Below are 14,281 nucleotides of genomic sequence, written 5' to 3' on the forward strand. Positions count from 1 at the left end.
AGCAACAATCAACACAGTCGACTTCTGTGAAATGTGTGGGTTTTTTTCCCCAGACACCAAGCAAGTGTTAACCTGAAATAATCAAAAGAATCAGAGTCTAGCTTTATTCAAGTGAAAGGCTGAGAATGGCCATCTGGGAAACACAAACTCCAGAGAAATGGAGTCTGTGCTCCCATATTAAAAGTTAAGGTCTTGCTTACATAGGCAGAAAACAAATGTATTAGGATTATAGCATTTTCTATGCAAGGCTGGTTTATGAGTTACAACAATCTAATGAGTTACAGCTTGCTTTCATTTCCTTTTCAATTTAAAAGTGTGTGTTTAACATTTCATCTTAGACATGATAGTCTGTGTGTGAAAAAGGTAAAAGGGCAGTCAATCTACAGTGAAGAGAGAATGGGGCTGCCTAGGTGCCCTTGAATCATTTACAACATTTTATAAAACTATGTGGGTAAGAGAGAAGGCAAATCTAATCAGAGAAACAATGGTTACAGCTCCCTGTTATGTGACTGAGGTCCTATAATACCATTCCTGTAAGGCTCAAAATATTTTGAAGTTCCGACAGCTTATATTTGGAATTACTTATTTTCACACAAACAATCAGTTCTCCAGCAGACACTAGCTGAGTATCCTCTAATTCAGTTCAATTCTGACACTACCTGGAGACAGTGTGAGATCTTACAGGTTGAGGGATCCCACTTCTGATGCCATTTGCAAGCCCCAGGTTAGTTTGCCTGTGCTTCTGATTGACCGACTGTAAACTGAGGATCCCACAACCCCCTCCTTAGATTTGATTAATTTGCTAAAGCAGCTCACAGAACTCAGGGAAGCATGTTTACTGGCTTATTATAAAGGATATAACAAAGTATACAGATGAAGAGATGCATGGGGTGAGGTATTTGGGAAGGACAGATCTTCCATGTCCTTTCTTAGGTGAGCCATACTCCAGGAAACTTCATGTCTTCAGCTATCTGGAAGCTTCCTGAACCCTGTCCTTTGGGTTTTTATGGAGGCTTCATTACATAGGCATGATTGATTAATTGGCCATTGGTGATCAGCTTAACCTTCAGCCCCTCTCCCTATCTGGATCTTTCTAATCATGCCTTGATCTTTCTGCATGACCAGCCCACATCCTGAAGCTACCTACAGGCTACCAGCCATCAGTCAACTCACTAGAAAGACATCACTTTAGAGATTCCAAGGATTTTAAGAGCTGTATGTCAGGAAATGGGGTCAAAAACCAAATGTGTGTTTTGAAATATTACATCATCAGTAAAGCAGTTCTGTGCAACCTTAAAAAAGGAGAATAAAGATGATCTTTATGTGGTAATGTGGTATGCTTTTCAAGAACGTTATTAAGAAAACAAGATAGCACTTAATATGTAGCACATGATATCTAGGTTTATAGCGTAAGCTATATAAAAGCACTGCTACCTTTTATATAAGAAGAAGAGACATACATAAAATCTATATGTTTTCATATAATTTTGAAAAGAAACACTGGAAGAATAAACCAAAAGCAAATATAGTTACCTTTTAGGCAGAGGAAAGGGATTAGAAGTGAGACTTTGAATTTTCATTTTATTTTATTTATATATTTTTGAGACAGGGTCTGGCTCTGTCGCCCAGGCTAGAGTGAGGGCAGTGGCACAGTCTCAGTTCACTGCAACCTCTGCCTCCTGGCCTCAAGCCATCCTCCTACTTGAACCTCCCAAGTAGCTGGGACTACAGGTGCACACCACCACGCCTGGCTCATTTTTATAGAGATGGAGTTTTGCCATGTTGTCCACACTGGTCTCAATCTCTTAGACTCAAGCAATCCACCCTCCTCAGCCTCCCAAAGTGCTGGGATTACAAGTGTGAGACACCGTACCGAGGCAGAATATGTTTTTAAAATACTTTTGATTTGGAATCATCCATGTATTTAGCCCTTCAAAGAAATAAAAGTAAATCAAAAAAGTGAAAAGCATATTAAGATTTTTTAACTTAATTTACTTGCTGCAAAAAGAAAAAAAAATTGACTCCTTTTGGTTCTTTAGTTTGTGGTTTTTTTTTTTTGTTTGTTATACTTTAAGTTCTAGGGTACATGTGCACAATGTGCAGGTTTGTTACGTAGGTATGCTTGTGCTATGTTGGTTTGCTGCACCCATCAACTCGTCATTTACATTAGGTGTTTCTCCTAATGCTATCCCTCCCCCTGACCCCCACTCCCTGGTGTATATGTGTCACATTTTCTTAATACAGTCTATCATTGATGGACATTTGGGTTGGTTCCAAGTCTTTGCTATTGTGAATAGTGCCGAAGTAAACATACGTGTGCATGTGTCTTTATAGTAGCATGATTTATAATCCTTTGTGGGATCACTGGGTCAAATGATATTTCTAGTTCTAGATCCTCGAGGAATCACCACACTGTCTTCCACAATGGTTGAACTAATTTATACTCCCACCAACATTGTAAAAGCATTCGTATTTTCCACATCCTTTCCAACATCTGTGGTTTCCTGACTTTTTAATGATCGCCATTCTAACTGGCATGAGATGGTATCTCATTGTGGTTTTGATTTGCATTTCTCTGATGGCCAGTGATGATGAGCATTTTTTCATGTGTCTGTTGGCTGTATGAATGTCTTCTTTTGAGAAATGTCTGTTCATATCCTTCTCCTACTTTTCGATGTGGTTGTTTGTTTTTTTCTTGTAAATTTGTTTTAAGTTCTTTGTAGGTTCTGGATATTAGCCCTTTGTCAGATGGGTAGATTGCAAAAATTTTCTTCCTTTCTGTAGGTTGCCTGATCACTCTGATGGTCGTTTCCTTTGCTGTGCAGAAGCTCTTTAGTTTAATTAGATCCCATTTGTCCATTTTGGCTTTTGTTGCCATTGCTTTTAGTGTTTTAGTCATAAAGTCCTTGCCCATGCTTATGTCCTGAATGGTATTGCCTAGGTTTTCTTCTAGGGTTTTTATGGTTTTAGGTCTAACATGTAAGTCTTTAATCCGTCTTAAATTAATTTTTATATAAGGTATAAGGAAGGGATCCAGTTTCCACTTTCTACATATGGCTAGCCAGTTTTCCCAGCACCGTTTATTAAATAGGGAATCCTTTCCCCATTGCTTGTTTTTGTCAGGTTTGTCAAAGATCACATGATTGTAGATGTGTGGTCTTATTTCTGAGATCTCTGTTCTGTTCCATTGGTCTATATATCTGTTTTTGGTACCAGTAGCATGCTGTTTTGGTTACTGTAGCCTTGTAGTATAGTTTGAAGTCAGGTAGCGTGATGCCTCCAGCTTTGTTCTTTTGGCTTAGGATTGTCTTGGCAATGCGGGCTCTTTTTTGGTTCCATATGGACTTTCAAGTAGTTTTTTCTAATTCTGTGAAGAAAGTCATTGGTAGCTTGATGGGAATGGTACTGAGTCTATAAATTAGCTTGGGCAGTATGGCCATTTTCATGATATTGATTCTTCCTATCCATGAGCATGGTATGTTCTTCCCTTTGTTTGTGTCCTCTTTTATTTCACTGAGCAGTGGTTTGTAGTTCTTGAAGAGGTCCTTCACATCCCTTGTAAGTTTGATTCCTAGGTATTTTATTGTCTTTGTGGCAATTGTGAATGGGAGTTCAGTCATGATTTGGCTCTGTTTGTCTATTATTGGTGTGTAGGAATACTTGTGATTTTTGCACATTGATTTTGTATCCTGAGACTTTGCTGAAGTTGCTTATCAGCTTAAGGAAATTTTGGGCTGAGATGATGGAGTTTTCTAAATATACATTCATGTCATCTGCAAACAGGGTCAATTTGACTTACTCTTTTCCTAATTGAATATCCTTTATTTCTTTCTCTTGCCTGATTGCCCTGGCCAGAGCTTCCAACACTATGTTGAATAGGAGTGGTGAGAGGGGGCATCCTTGTGTTGTGCTGGATTTCAAAGGGAATGCGTCCAGTTTTTGCCCATTCAGTATGATATTGGCTGTGCATTTGTGATAAATAGCTTTTATTATTTTGAGATACGTTCCATCAATCCCTAGTTTATTGAGAGTTTTTAGCATGAAGGGCTGTTGAATTTTGTCAAAGGACTTTTCTGTATCTTTTTAGATAATCATGTGGTTTTTGTCATTGGTTTTGTTTATGTGATGGATTACATTTATTGATTTGCATATATTGAACCAACCTTGCATCCCAGGGATGAAGCCCACTTGATCGTGGTGGATAAGCTTTTTGATGTGTTGCTGGATTCGGTTTGCCAGTATTTTATTGAGGATTTTTACATTGATGTTCATCAAGGATTTTGTTCTAAAATTTCTTTTTTTGTTGTGTCTCTGCCAGGCTTTGGTATCAGGATGATGCTGGCCTCATAAAATGAGTTAGGGAGGATTCCCTCCTTTTCTATTGATTGGAATAGTTTCAGAAGGAGTCGTACCGGCTCTTCTTTGTACCTCTGGTAGAATTTGGCTGTGAATCCATCTGATCTTGGACTTTTTTTGGTTGGTAGGCTATTAATTATTGCCTCAATTTCAGAGCCTGTTACTAGTCTATTCAGAGATTCAACTTCTTCCTCGTTTAATTTTGGGAGGGTGTATGTGTCCAGGAATTTATCCATTTCTTCTAGATTTTCTAGTTTATTTGCGTAGAGGAATTTCTTGCCTTCTGCTAGCTTTTTAATTTGTTTGCTCTTGGTTCTCTAGTTAGTTTAATTGTGATGTTAGGGTGTCGATTTTAGGTCTTTCCAGCTTTCTCTTGTGGGCATTTAGTGCTATAAATTTCCCTTTACACACTGCTTTAAACGTGTCCCAGAGATTCTGGTACATTGTGTTCTTGTTCTCATTGGTTTCTAAGAACATCTTTATTTCTGCCTTCATTTTATTATTTACCCAGTAGTCATTCAGGAGCAGGTTGTTCAGTTTTCATGTACTTGTGTGGTTTTGAGTGAGTTTCTTAATCCTGAGCTCTAATTTGATTGCACTGTGGTCTGAGAGACAGTTTGTTGTGATTTCTGTTCTTTTAAATTTGCTGAGGAGTGCTTTACTTCCAATTATGTGGTAAATTTTAGAATAAGTGTGATGTGGTGCTGAGAAGAATGTATATTCTGTTGATTTGGGGTGGAGAGTTCTGTAGATGTCTATTAAGTCCGCATGGTTGAGAGTTGAGTTCAAGTTCTGGATATCCTTGTTAACCTTCTGTCTCATTGATCTGTCTAATATTGATGGTGGGGTCTTAAAGTCTCCCATTATTATTGTGTGGGAGTCTAAGTCTCTTTGTAGGTCTCTAAGGACTTGCTTTATGAATCTGGATGCTCCTGTATTGGGTCCATATATATTTAGGATAATTAGCTCTTCTTGTTGAATTGATCCCTTTGCCATTATGTAATGGCCTTCTTTATCCCTTTTGGTCTTTGTTGGTTTACAGTCTGTTCTGTCAGAGACTAGGATTTCAATCCCTGCTTTATTTTGCTTTCCATTTGCTTGGTAGATCTTCCTCCATCCCTTTATTTTGAGCTTCTGTGTGTCCCTGCACGTGAGATCGGTCTCCTGAATACAGCGCACTGATGGGTCTTGACTCTTTATCCAGTTTGCCAATCTGTGTCTTTTAATTGGGGCATTTAACCCATTTACATTTAAGGTTAATATTGTTATGTGTGAATTTGATCCTGTCGTTATGATGCTAGCTGTTACATTTTTGCCCATTAATTTATGCAGTTTCTTCATAGCATCAATGGTCTTTACAATTTGGCATGTTTTTGCAGTGACTGGTACCGGTTGTTCCTTTCCATGTTTAGTGTTTCCTTCAGGAACTCTTGTAAGGCAGGCCTAGTGGTGACAAAATCTCTCAGCATTTGCTTGTCTGTAAGGAATTTTATTTCTCCTTTGCTTATGAAGATTAGTTTGGCTGGATATGAAATGCTGGGTTGAAAATTCTTTTCTTTAAGAATGTTGAATATTGGCCCCCACTCTCTTCTGGCTTGTAGGGTTTCTCCAGAGAGATCCGCTGTTAGTCTGATGGGCTTCCCTTTGTGGGTAACCCGACCTTTCTCTGGCTGCCCTTAACATTTTTTTCCTTCATTTCAACCTTGGTGAATCTGACAATTATGTGTCTTGGGGTTGGTCTTGTCGAGGAGTATCTTTGTGATGTTCTCTGTATTTCCTGAATTTGAATGTTGGCCTGCCTTGCTAGGTTGGGGAAGTTCTCCTGGATAATATCCTGAAGAGTGTTTTCCAACTTTGTTCCATTCTCCCTGACACTTTCAGGTATACTAGTCAAACGCAGATTTAGTTTTTTCAAATAGTCCCAGATTCCTTGGCGGCTTTATTCGTTTCTTGTTACTCTTTTTTCTCTAAACTTGTCCTCTTGCTTTATTTCATTAATTTGATCTTCCATCACTGATACCCTTTCTTCCACTTGATCGAATTGGCTATTGAAGCTTGTGCATGTGTCACGAAGTTCTCGTGTCATGGTTTTCAGCTCCTTTAGGTCATTTAAAGTCTTCTCTACACTCTTTATTCTAGTTAGCCATTTGTCTAACCTTTTTTCAAGGTTTTTAGCTTCCTTGTGATGGGTTAGAACATGCTCCTTTAGCTCAGAGAAGTTTGTTATTACCGATCTTCTGAAGCCTACTCCTGTCTAAGTCATTCTCCATCCAGCTTTGTTCCGTTGCTGGTGAGAAGCTGCAATCCTTTGGAGGAGAAGAGGCGCTCTGGTTTTTAGAATTTTCAGCTTTTCTGCTCTGGTTTCTCCTCATCTTTGTGGTTTTATCTACCTTTGGTCTTTCATGATGGTGACCTACAGATGGGGTTTTGGTGTAGATGCCCTTTTTGTTGATGTTGATGCTATTGCTTTCTGTTTGTTAGTTTTCCTTCTAACAGTCAGGTCCCTCAGCTGCAGGTCTGTTGGAGTTTGCTTGAGGTCCACTCCAGACCCTGTTTGCCTGGGTATCACCAGCGGAGGCTGTAGAACAGCAAATATTGCTGCCTGATCCTTCCTCTGGAAGCTTCGTCCCAGAGGGGCAACCCGCCTGTATGAGGTGTCTGTCAGCCCCTACTGGGAGGTGTCTCCCAGTTAGGTTACATGGGGGTCAGGGACCCACTTGAGGAGGCAGTCTGTCCGTTCTCAGAGCTCAGTCCTCATGCTGGGAGAACCACTGCTCTCTTCAGAGCTGTCAGACAGGGACGTTTAATTCTGCAGAAGTTTCTGCTGCCTTTTGTTCAGCTATGCCTTGCCCTCAGAGGTGGAGTCTATAGAGGCAGTAGGCCTTGCTGAGCTGCGGTGGGCTCCGCCCAGTTCGAGCTTCCTGGCTGCTTTGTTTACCTTCTCAAGCCTCAGCAATGCAGATGCCCCTCCCCCAGCCAGACTGCAGCCTGGCAGGTTGATCTCAGACTGCTGTGCTAGCAGTGAGCAAGGCTCCATGGGTATGGGACCCACTGAGCCAGGCATAGAAGAGAATCTCCTGGTCTGCTGGTTACTAAGACCATGGGCAAAGTGCAGTATGTGACTGGCAGTGTCTCCTTTTTCCAGGTACTCTGTCACGGCTTCCCTTGGCTAGGAAAGGGAAATCCCCTGACCTCTTGGCTTCCTGGGTGAAGTGATGCCCCACCCTGCTTCGGCTCACCCTCCGTGGGGTACACTTACTGTCCAACCAGGCCCAGTGAGATGAACCTTAGTGGGAAATGCAGAAATCACCCGTCTTCTGTGTTGGTCACGCTGGGAGCTACAGTGGTTCTTTAGTTTTAATGGTCACTCTTAATCTGTGTGTAATTTCAAACTCTCCACCACTAGGTATAGCCTGCCATTAAATTAATTTGTTGTTTTGCTTAATTAATCCTTTGGAAACATGATTTCCAGTCATACCTCAGCAATTAAATATTTTAATATAGTTAGCATCCAATGTAAGTAGCAATTAACTTACTTTGAGATGTTCAATATAAAGTATATTCTCACAGTGATATTTAAAATTTTATATTTTAGGTAATCAGTTAAATAAGAGTTCTTTTTCTTTGTTTTATTTCACAATTTAGGTTTACGTAAACATGTAACTTTGGAAGTCAGCATGGAGTTTGGGCCCAGAATGGAAATTAGGTGTCAGAGATTTGTTTTTGGTCATGTCATTTGACTGTACCAGTCAGCTCTATGATGGCAGAAAACTTTCACATTGTTTTCTATCACTGCCTCTTGCCAAGGTCCACTGGGGTTATTTTTACTGTTCATGTTTTCCTGAGCTTTTGCATTTTCTTCTGTGGGCTGGTCCTTTTATACACTTTAAAAATCAGCTTCTCCTAAAATCAGGACTTTACTGTTGGCAAAGGTTCTCTGAAAGAGCCAACAAAGTCACTTTTATAACTTTATCACAGACTAGTTAAGAGCACTCACTATGTTGATGAAATCCTATTTTAGTTTGGGTTGCCCTAGAGACATGATTCATGTCCCCCTGTGACATGGATTCAAGTGCAAGTAGTTTATCTGGGAGGTGATCCTAACAAACACCTGTAGAGGAGTCAAGAAGTGAGACAGGGAATGGAAGGAGCCAGCATCAGGTTCAGTGTCAATGAGGTTACCACTATAGACAACTGGAGCTTAAGTTGCTGAGTGATTCAGGGAGCCAAGTGTAGGAGTCATGCTTCAGAGTTATTTCACTGGAGGGGAAGAAGGGAAATGGGATTTATAGACCAACTCCTCAGTCATTGGAAGAGAGCTGCTGAAAAGTCGGGGAGTGGTGAATCAGATGTTTTTCCACTTGGCAGATATGCAAAGCAAGCTTTGGGGTCAGAGAAATGCTGACAGTTAGAAGGAAAAGGGGTGCGAAGCAGGGGAGGGGTATGTCAGGGTACTAACACAAAGTACCCCTTTGTCTATTACAAAGCTAGAACTCATTTAGAAAAAGCAAAGCAATAACAACAAATAACAACGAAAAAGGGAATCAGGAAAGACAGAAAAATGCTAATCAGAAAAAAAACTTTGTTATAGAATCTTAGTTAATCCATTCCTAATTTTCAGCAAAGAACATCCACAAATTATACTAAAATGTTGCTTGTGAAAAAGGGGGCACTACCCTCCAAGTCTTGTAGTTGAAGAAGAATGGAACCCAACTTTTCCACAGCGTTACCTCCCATAATGCTTCAAGGTGCACCTCTTTTCTTCAGTTCGAGCTGTCTCCCTACTGCCCAGTGTGCTCATGCCAGGTTCGCAGTAACTGCTGTGCCTTTGTTGGTGCTGCTCAGCCTGCCTGGAATTCTCTCCATGTTGTGAAAAGTCTTCCCGCCTGGAAGACCTAACTCAGACCGTCCTCTAGCTGGTGAGGTCCTGCCAACAACTTCCCGATTTCTCCCTCCTTGCCCACCTGGCTACAGTAAGAAGAATGGCTGGGCAGAAGAATAGCCCCAAAGATGGCCAAGTCCTAATCCCTGAAACCTGTGAATATATTACCTTACTTCACAAAAGGGACTTTTCAGATGTAATTAAGTTAAAGATTTTGAGGTGGGAGATTATTCTGTATGATCCAAGTGGGCCCAATATACCATAAAAAAGGGGTCTTAAAAGGTGGAAGTGGAAGGCAGAAGAGTCAGAGTCAAAGAGAAATGTGAAGAAGCTATGCTGCTGGCTTTGAAGATGGAGGAAGAGGCTGGGGCCAAGGAATGCAGGTGGCCTCTAGATGTCAGAAAAGTCAAGGAAACAGATTCTTTCTAGAGCCTGTGACACCTTGATTTTAGCCAATGGAACATATTTTGGACTTCTGACCTCCAAAACTGTAAGATAATAAATTTGTGCTATTTTAAGTCACACACACACACACACACACACACACACACACACACACACGCACGCACAAATTCACTATATAGCCAGAGTGCCTGGGTTCAAACCCTGTTTTAACTTTTTAGCTGTGTGAGCTTGAACAAGTCATTTAGCTTCTCTGTGACTCAATTTTTCATCTTTAAAATGGGGATAATGAGAATACCTACCTTATAATTTGTTGTGTGCGATTTAAATGGGTTAAGATGTGTATATAAAGTCTTGAACAGCACCTGCCACACTTGTAGTAAAAGTGTTAATTGCTTGCTTACCTTTCTTAAAGGAAGGCTATTGGGAAGCAGACACCCTCCACTTAAATGTAGTCTTCTCTTACTACCGTGACATGCTGTTGTTTCCTGTAATTGACTGTTACTCACTCATCACCAAATGGGGAAAGGCAGAGAGAAAAAAGGCAAGAAAAAAAAAAAAAGAAATATAGTTCATCTGTGTCTTCCCTAGTTACTTTGGAATGACTAGTTCTTGGCTACCTGATGGGCCAGGTCCTAAACCAAATCCTAGATAGGTTATACCTGCATCATTTAAGAGGACAAAAGATTAACTGTACTTTCAATGATGCCCTTTTCTCCTTTTCTGCAGTGTCCTTCCTGGATGCTGGATTTCTTCACAGCAACATACTCAGCCATTAAGAGTCAAAGCTCTATTACCATTTTGTGAGGAAATGATGGGGTTTGAACACTATGTAGAATGGATCAAATATACCATTTTAAACTTATATTAGTGATATGGTTTGGATTTGTGTCCCTACTCAAACCCCATGTCACATTGGAGGAGGGACCTGGTGGAAGGTGATTGGATCATGGGGGAGGATTTCCCCCTGCTGTTCTTGTGATAGTGAGTGAGTTCTCATGAGATCTGATGGTATAAAAGTGTATGGCACTTCCCCCTTCACTGTCTCTCTCTTTCCTGCCAGCATGTGAAGAAGGTCCTATCTTCCCCTTCACCTTCTACCATGATTGTAAGTTTCCTGAGGCCTACTCATGCTTCCTCTTAAGCTCTCTTCTCTTCATAAATTACCCAGTCTCAGTTTTTTATAGCAGTACGAAAACAGACAAATACAACTAGGTAGACATAGTTTAACTCAGATTCCTGATAGCCAGTTGAAACCAGAGATTAATTAGCATTTTTTTTTCTTTGAGATGGAGTTTTCCTCTGTCGCCCAGGCTGGAGTGCAGTGGCACAGTCTCAGCTCACTGCAAGCTCTGCCTCCCAGGTTCACGCCATTCTCCTGCTTCAGCCGCCTGAGTAGCTGGGACTACAGGCACCCACCACCACGTCTGGCTAATTTTTTTGTATTTTTAGTAGAGACGGTATTTCACCATGTTAGCCAGGATAGTCTCGATCTCCTGACCTCGTGATCCACCCATCTCGGCCTCCCAAAGTGCTGGGATTACAGGCGTGAGCGCCAGGCCGATGAATTAGCATTTTGTTCCTATTCCTTTTGGATTTTTCTTGCTGACCTTTTTGTTCTGGGCTAATACTTGTCATTTCTGAAGCTACCTGAATGGTAATTAATTCAATTTTGATAGGCTTAAGTACTTGTTGTTGTCTCATGTGGTTTTTCTAAACAGGTCCTGTTTCTTGACTTCTATGCTTTTTAAAATGCAGATTTCCTTACAGAGCTTCTCCTGCTGGTGGCCATCCTTACCTAACTGCTGCTTTCAGATGGAGTGGGGCGGTTCCTCCAGGTCTCATTAGCATTTCAATACAAATGTTACCATATTTAATAGGAATAATATGAATTTATTCCTGCCTGATCTTCTCTCAAAGCTATGTATATTTTGTGGAGCTTTTTGCCCAATATTATATTGACTTTAGTCTCTTCCCATTTTAAGATTTAATTTTTACTTATATTGCTGGTGTGATTTTAGTTTCTTCTTCATAAAAATGAAGAGAAGAGCTTTTATTAAGATAAATTGCACATTGAGAATTAAGAATGCTGATTGTTCCTAAGTACAATTCTTTCTAATGTATGTTTGAATGGAAGATAAGATACTTTGCTTTTTGTTTATTAGAGGTTCTTTTTTGGATGTGACTGAATTGGGAAGCTCTTCACTGTTATGCTATTTAGCTATTATTGTGAAGGGTTGAAAGTCACTTCAAACCAGGGCTAGTTTAAATGTCAGTAATCTGCCATTTGAAATTTCTAAGTACATAATACATTCAGCAGATGTGTTAAGTGGTTGTAAGCATTGTGCTGGGCACTAGAAATAAAATGAATGTGGCATTTTATTGCTATTCTCTCAATTCTAGAGAACATAACTGTGATGAGATACTGCAGTGTGTGCAGAGCTTTTGTCTTGGCAGTGTCACACCCAACTCTGCCACTAACTCTTGCCTATGTATAACAAAGAACAAGTTATTTTAACCTCTCCAAGTCAGTTTTCTCATCTGTAAAATGAGGGAGTGATTCTAACATTTTCTTAAAGGTTACTTAAGGTTGTTGTGAGGATTAAATTAGAAAAAATTTATGAAAGCATTTTAAAAACTATTAAGTGCTATCTAAACAATGACATTACTAATTATTTACAAACTTAATATTATACACTGGTGTTTTGGTCCAAAGACCAGATGTATTAGGTGTTATAACTAAGTTCCAGAAGCTTATGGAAAAGGATGACTTTTTCATGACTTTGGCTGTAAGTTCTAGGGGTACCTTAGGGTATCTTAATATCCCCATTATTGAGTAAGGTAGGTTTTCTGTAAATATGGATTGATTTGAGCCACAGGTTTCAGAAACACAGCATTATTATGAAGTAAACCACAATCCCAGGTGATAAGATTTTGGGTTATCTATTCTATAGAAGGCTTATGAAATTTTAGATTAATAGGTAATTATCCATCACTATGAATTAATTATATTTATGCAAATGTGACCAAATATTTAATTTAAATGTGAATTGCATTACCATTATGGGTCAATTTTCTTTGGCTTTTTTGTCCCCTGAAAATATAGTATACAACATTTGCCAAATTTATTTTTAAAATTTATTTTTAAAAGTATAATTTTCTTTCTTTACATTTGTAGATTGTAAGAACCCCTACAATATACAGGAAAACTTGGTTCATAAGCTGATTCATGAAGATAAATCTGTAATTATGTTTTAATTAATATTACTTGACATTTCTTCTCAGATCTAAGTAATAATTTTAACTGAAATTTTTTATTAAACATTATGATTGTCAGTAGTCTGGTCTTCAGAAAGTTTTGTAATGTATACCCTTTTTAGTTTGGTTTGTTTATGACTACTGGTAGATCATTTTATTTACTGTTGAAGTCGTGAGGCTCTTTCACTAGAAACTAGTTCTGAAGTAAGATTTGAATATATTTTAATTTGTAAAATTACTGGCAGTAAAGAGTAGTAAGTAACTACTGCTCATTTAATATGTTAGCATTTAAGGGTAAAGCTTTCAAATTAATTTTATGTTTATGATTTTATGATTATAAATTTGATTTACCTTCAGCTTTTGAAGAATAAAATTATTCCCCTCTTTTACTGGTAAACTCATACCTAATGACTCATCTCTTTTTATTTATGATAGGGAAATGGTGCTTCATTGTGAAGGCTAGAATTGGGTTAGTCAACCAGAAGTGAACCTCTAATTGTTTCCAAATGCTTACTTTTTGGGTTTGGATGCAGCTCTAAGTCTTAGCTCAGTCAGGAATTTGCTAAGCTTGTCTTTTTCTACATATCCTTTCATTATGGCTAGATAGATCCAAGCTAAAATCTGGTTTATGCTTCTCCATTACAATAGTTAATCAGAAAAATATGGACACAAACTCCTGAGCTAAACACAATTTTAAAAGGCAAAAACTAGAGTTTCTAAAGGTTTCTTTTACATTTTTATGACTCTTTAAATTATTATAGAAATTGGCCTTGTTCTAAGTTGCGTATCACTATGTGATTTAGCAAGTACCTTTATTCCCTACCTTAGTTGTATGACGTAGTTATGGCTCCTATAGCTGAAATTCTTGCATTATTTTAAAATTGATATTGGAGAAAGTTAGCGTGACATATCCATTTGCTTTGGTGAAATGCTTGCTGCTGTTGAGTGTAAACATTTTATTAAAATTCTACCTAAAAAGGCAACCATTCCAAATTTCAGTATAGGCAAATCAATAAAATCCACAATTGATCCTTATGAAAAAAAGAGATAAAAATGCACTATAATTTTTTTCCTTATATCAGTTATGATGTCTTATAATTTAGTTAATTTTAAAATATGTTTATTTCTAACATTAATTTTATTAAAATGTTTATCTACATATGGTTCTTGAATTGTGTTAAAATGAGTGATCTCTAATTTCCCTTTTAATTCTAATATGATATTATCTGTGATCATGTAACTTCTTTACTAATTCTAGAGTCCTTAAACTAAGGGCCTTATGTGAAAGTGAATTTTAGGAGGAAAAAAAAGAAGTACTAGGTTCTTTTTTAAAAAGGTGGTAGCAAGGAGTAGCAGACTTTGGAAGGCAACACGCATGGAATG

The 14,281-nt window shown here is 38.7% G+C and overlaps 1 protein-coding gene across 6 annotated transcripts in view; it reads left to right on the top strand.

Moving 5' to 3' along the window:
* The window catches only part of SLC30A7 (solute carrier family 30 member 7), a 90,769-nt gene that overhangs the window by 51,901 nt on the left and 24,587 nt on the right, over positions 1 to 14,281 (top strand). For 3 of the 6 annotated variants that reach the window (XR_004176517.1, XR_004176515.1, XR_004176516.1), the window contains exon 8: positions 12,819 to 12,883. The exons of the other annotated variants lie outside the window; for them this stretch is intronic. The gene's annotated coding sequence lies outside the window, so the exon portion shown is untranslated. The remainder of the gene's footprint in view (positions 1 to 12,818; positions 12,884 to 14,281) is intronic. 6 annotated transcript variants of the gene reach the window in all.

Source organism: Papio anubis, chromosome 1 (genome assembly GCF_008728515.1).
Source record: "Papio anubis isolate 15944 chromosome 1, Panubis1.0, whole genome shotgun sequence".
Lineage (NCBI taxonomy): Eukaryota > Metazoa > Chordata > Mammalia > Primates > Cercopithecidae > Papio > Papio anubis.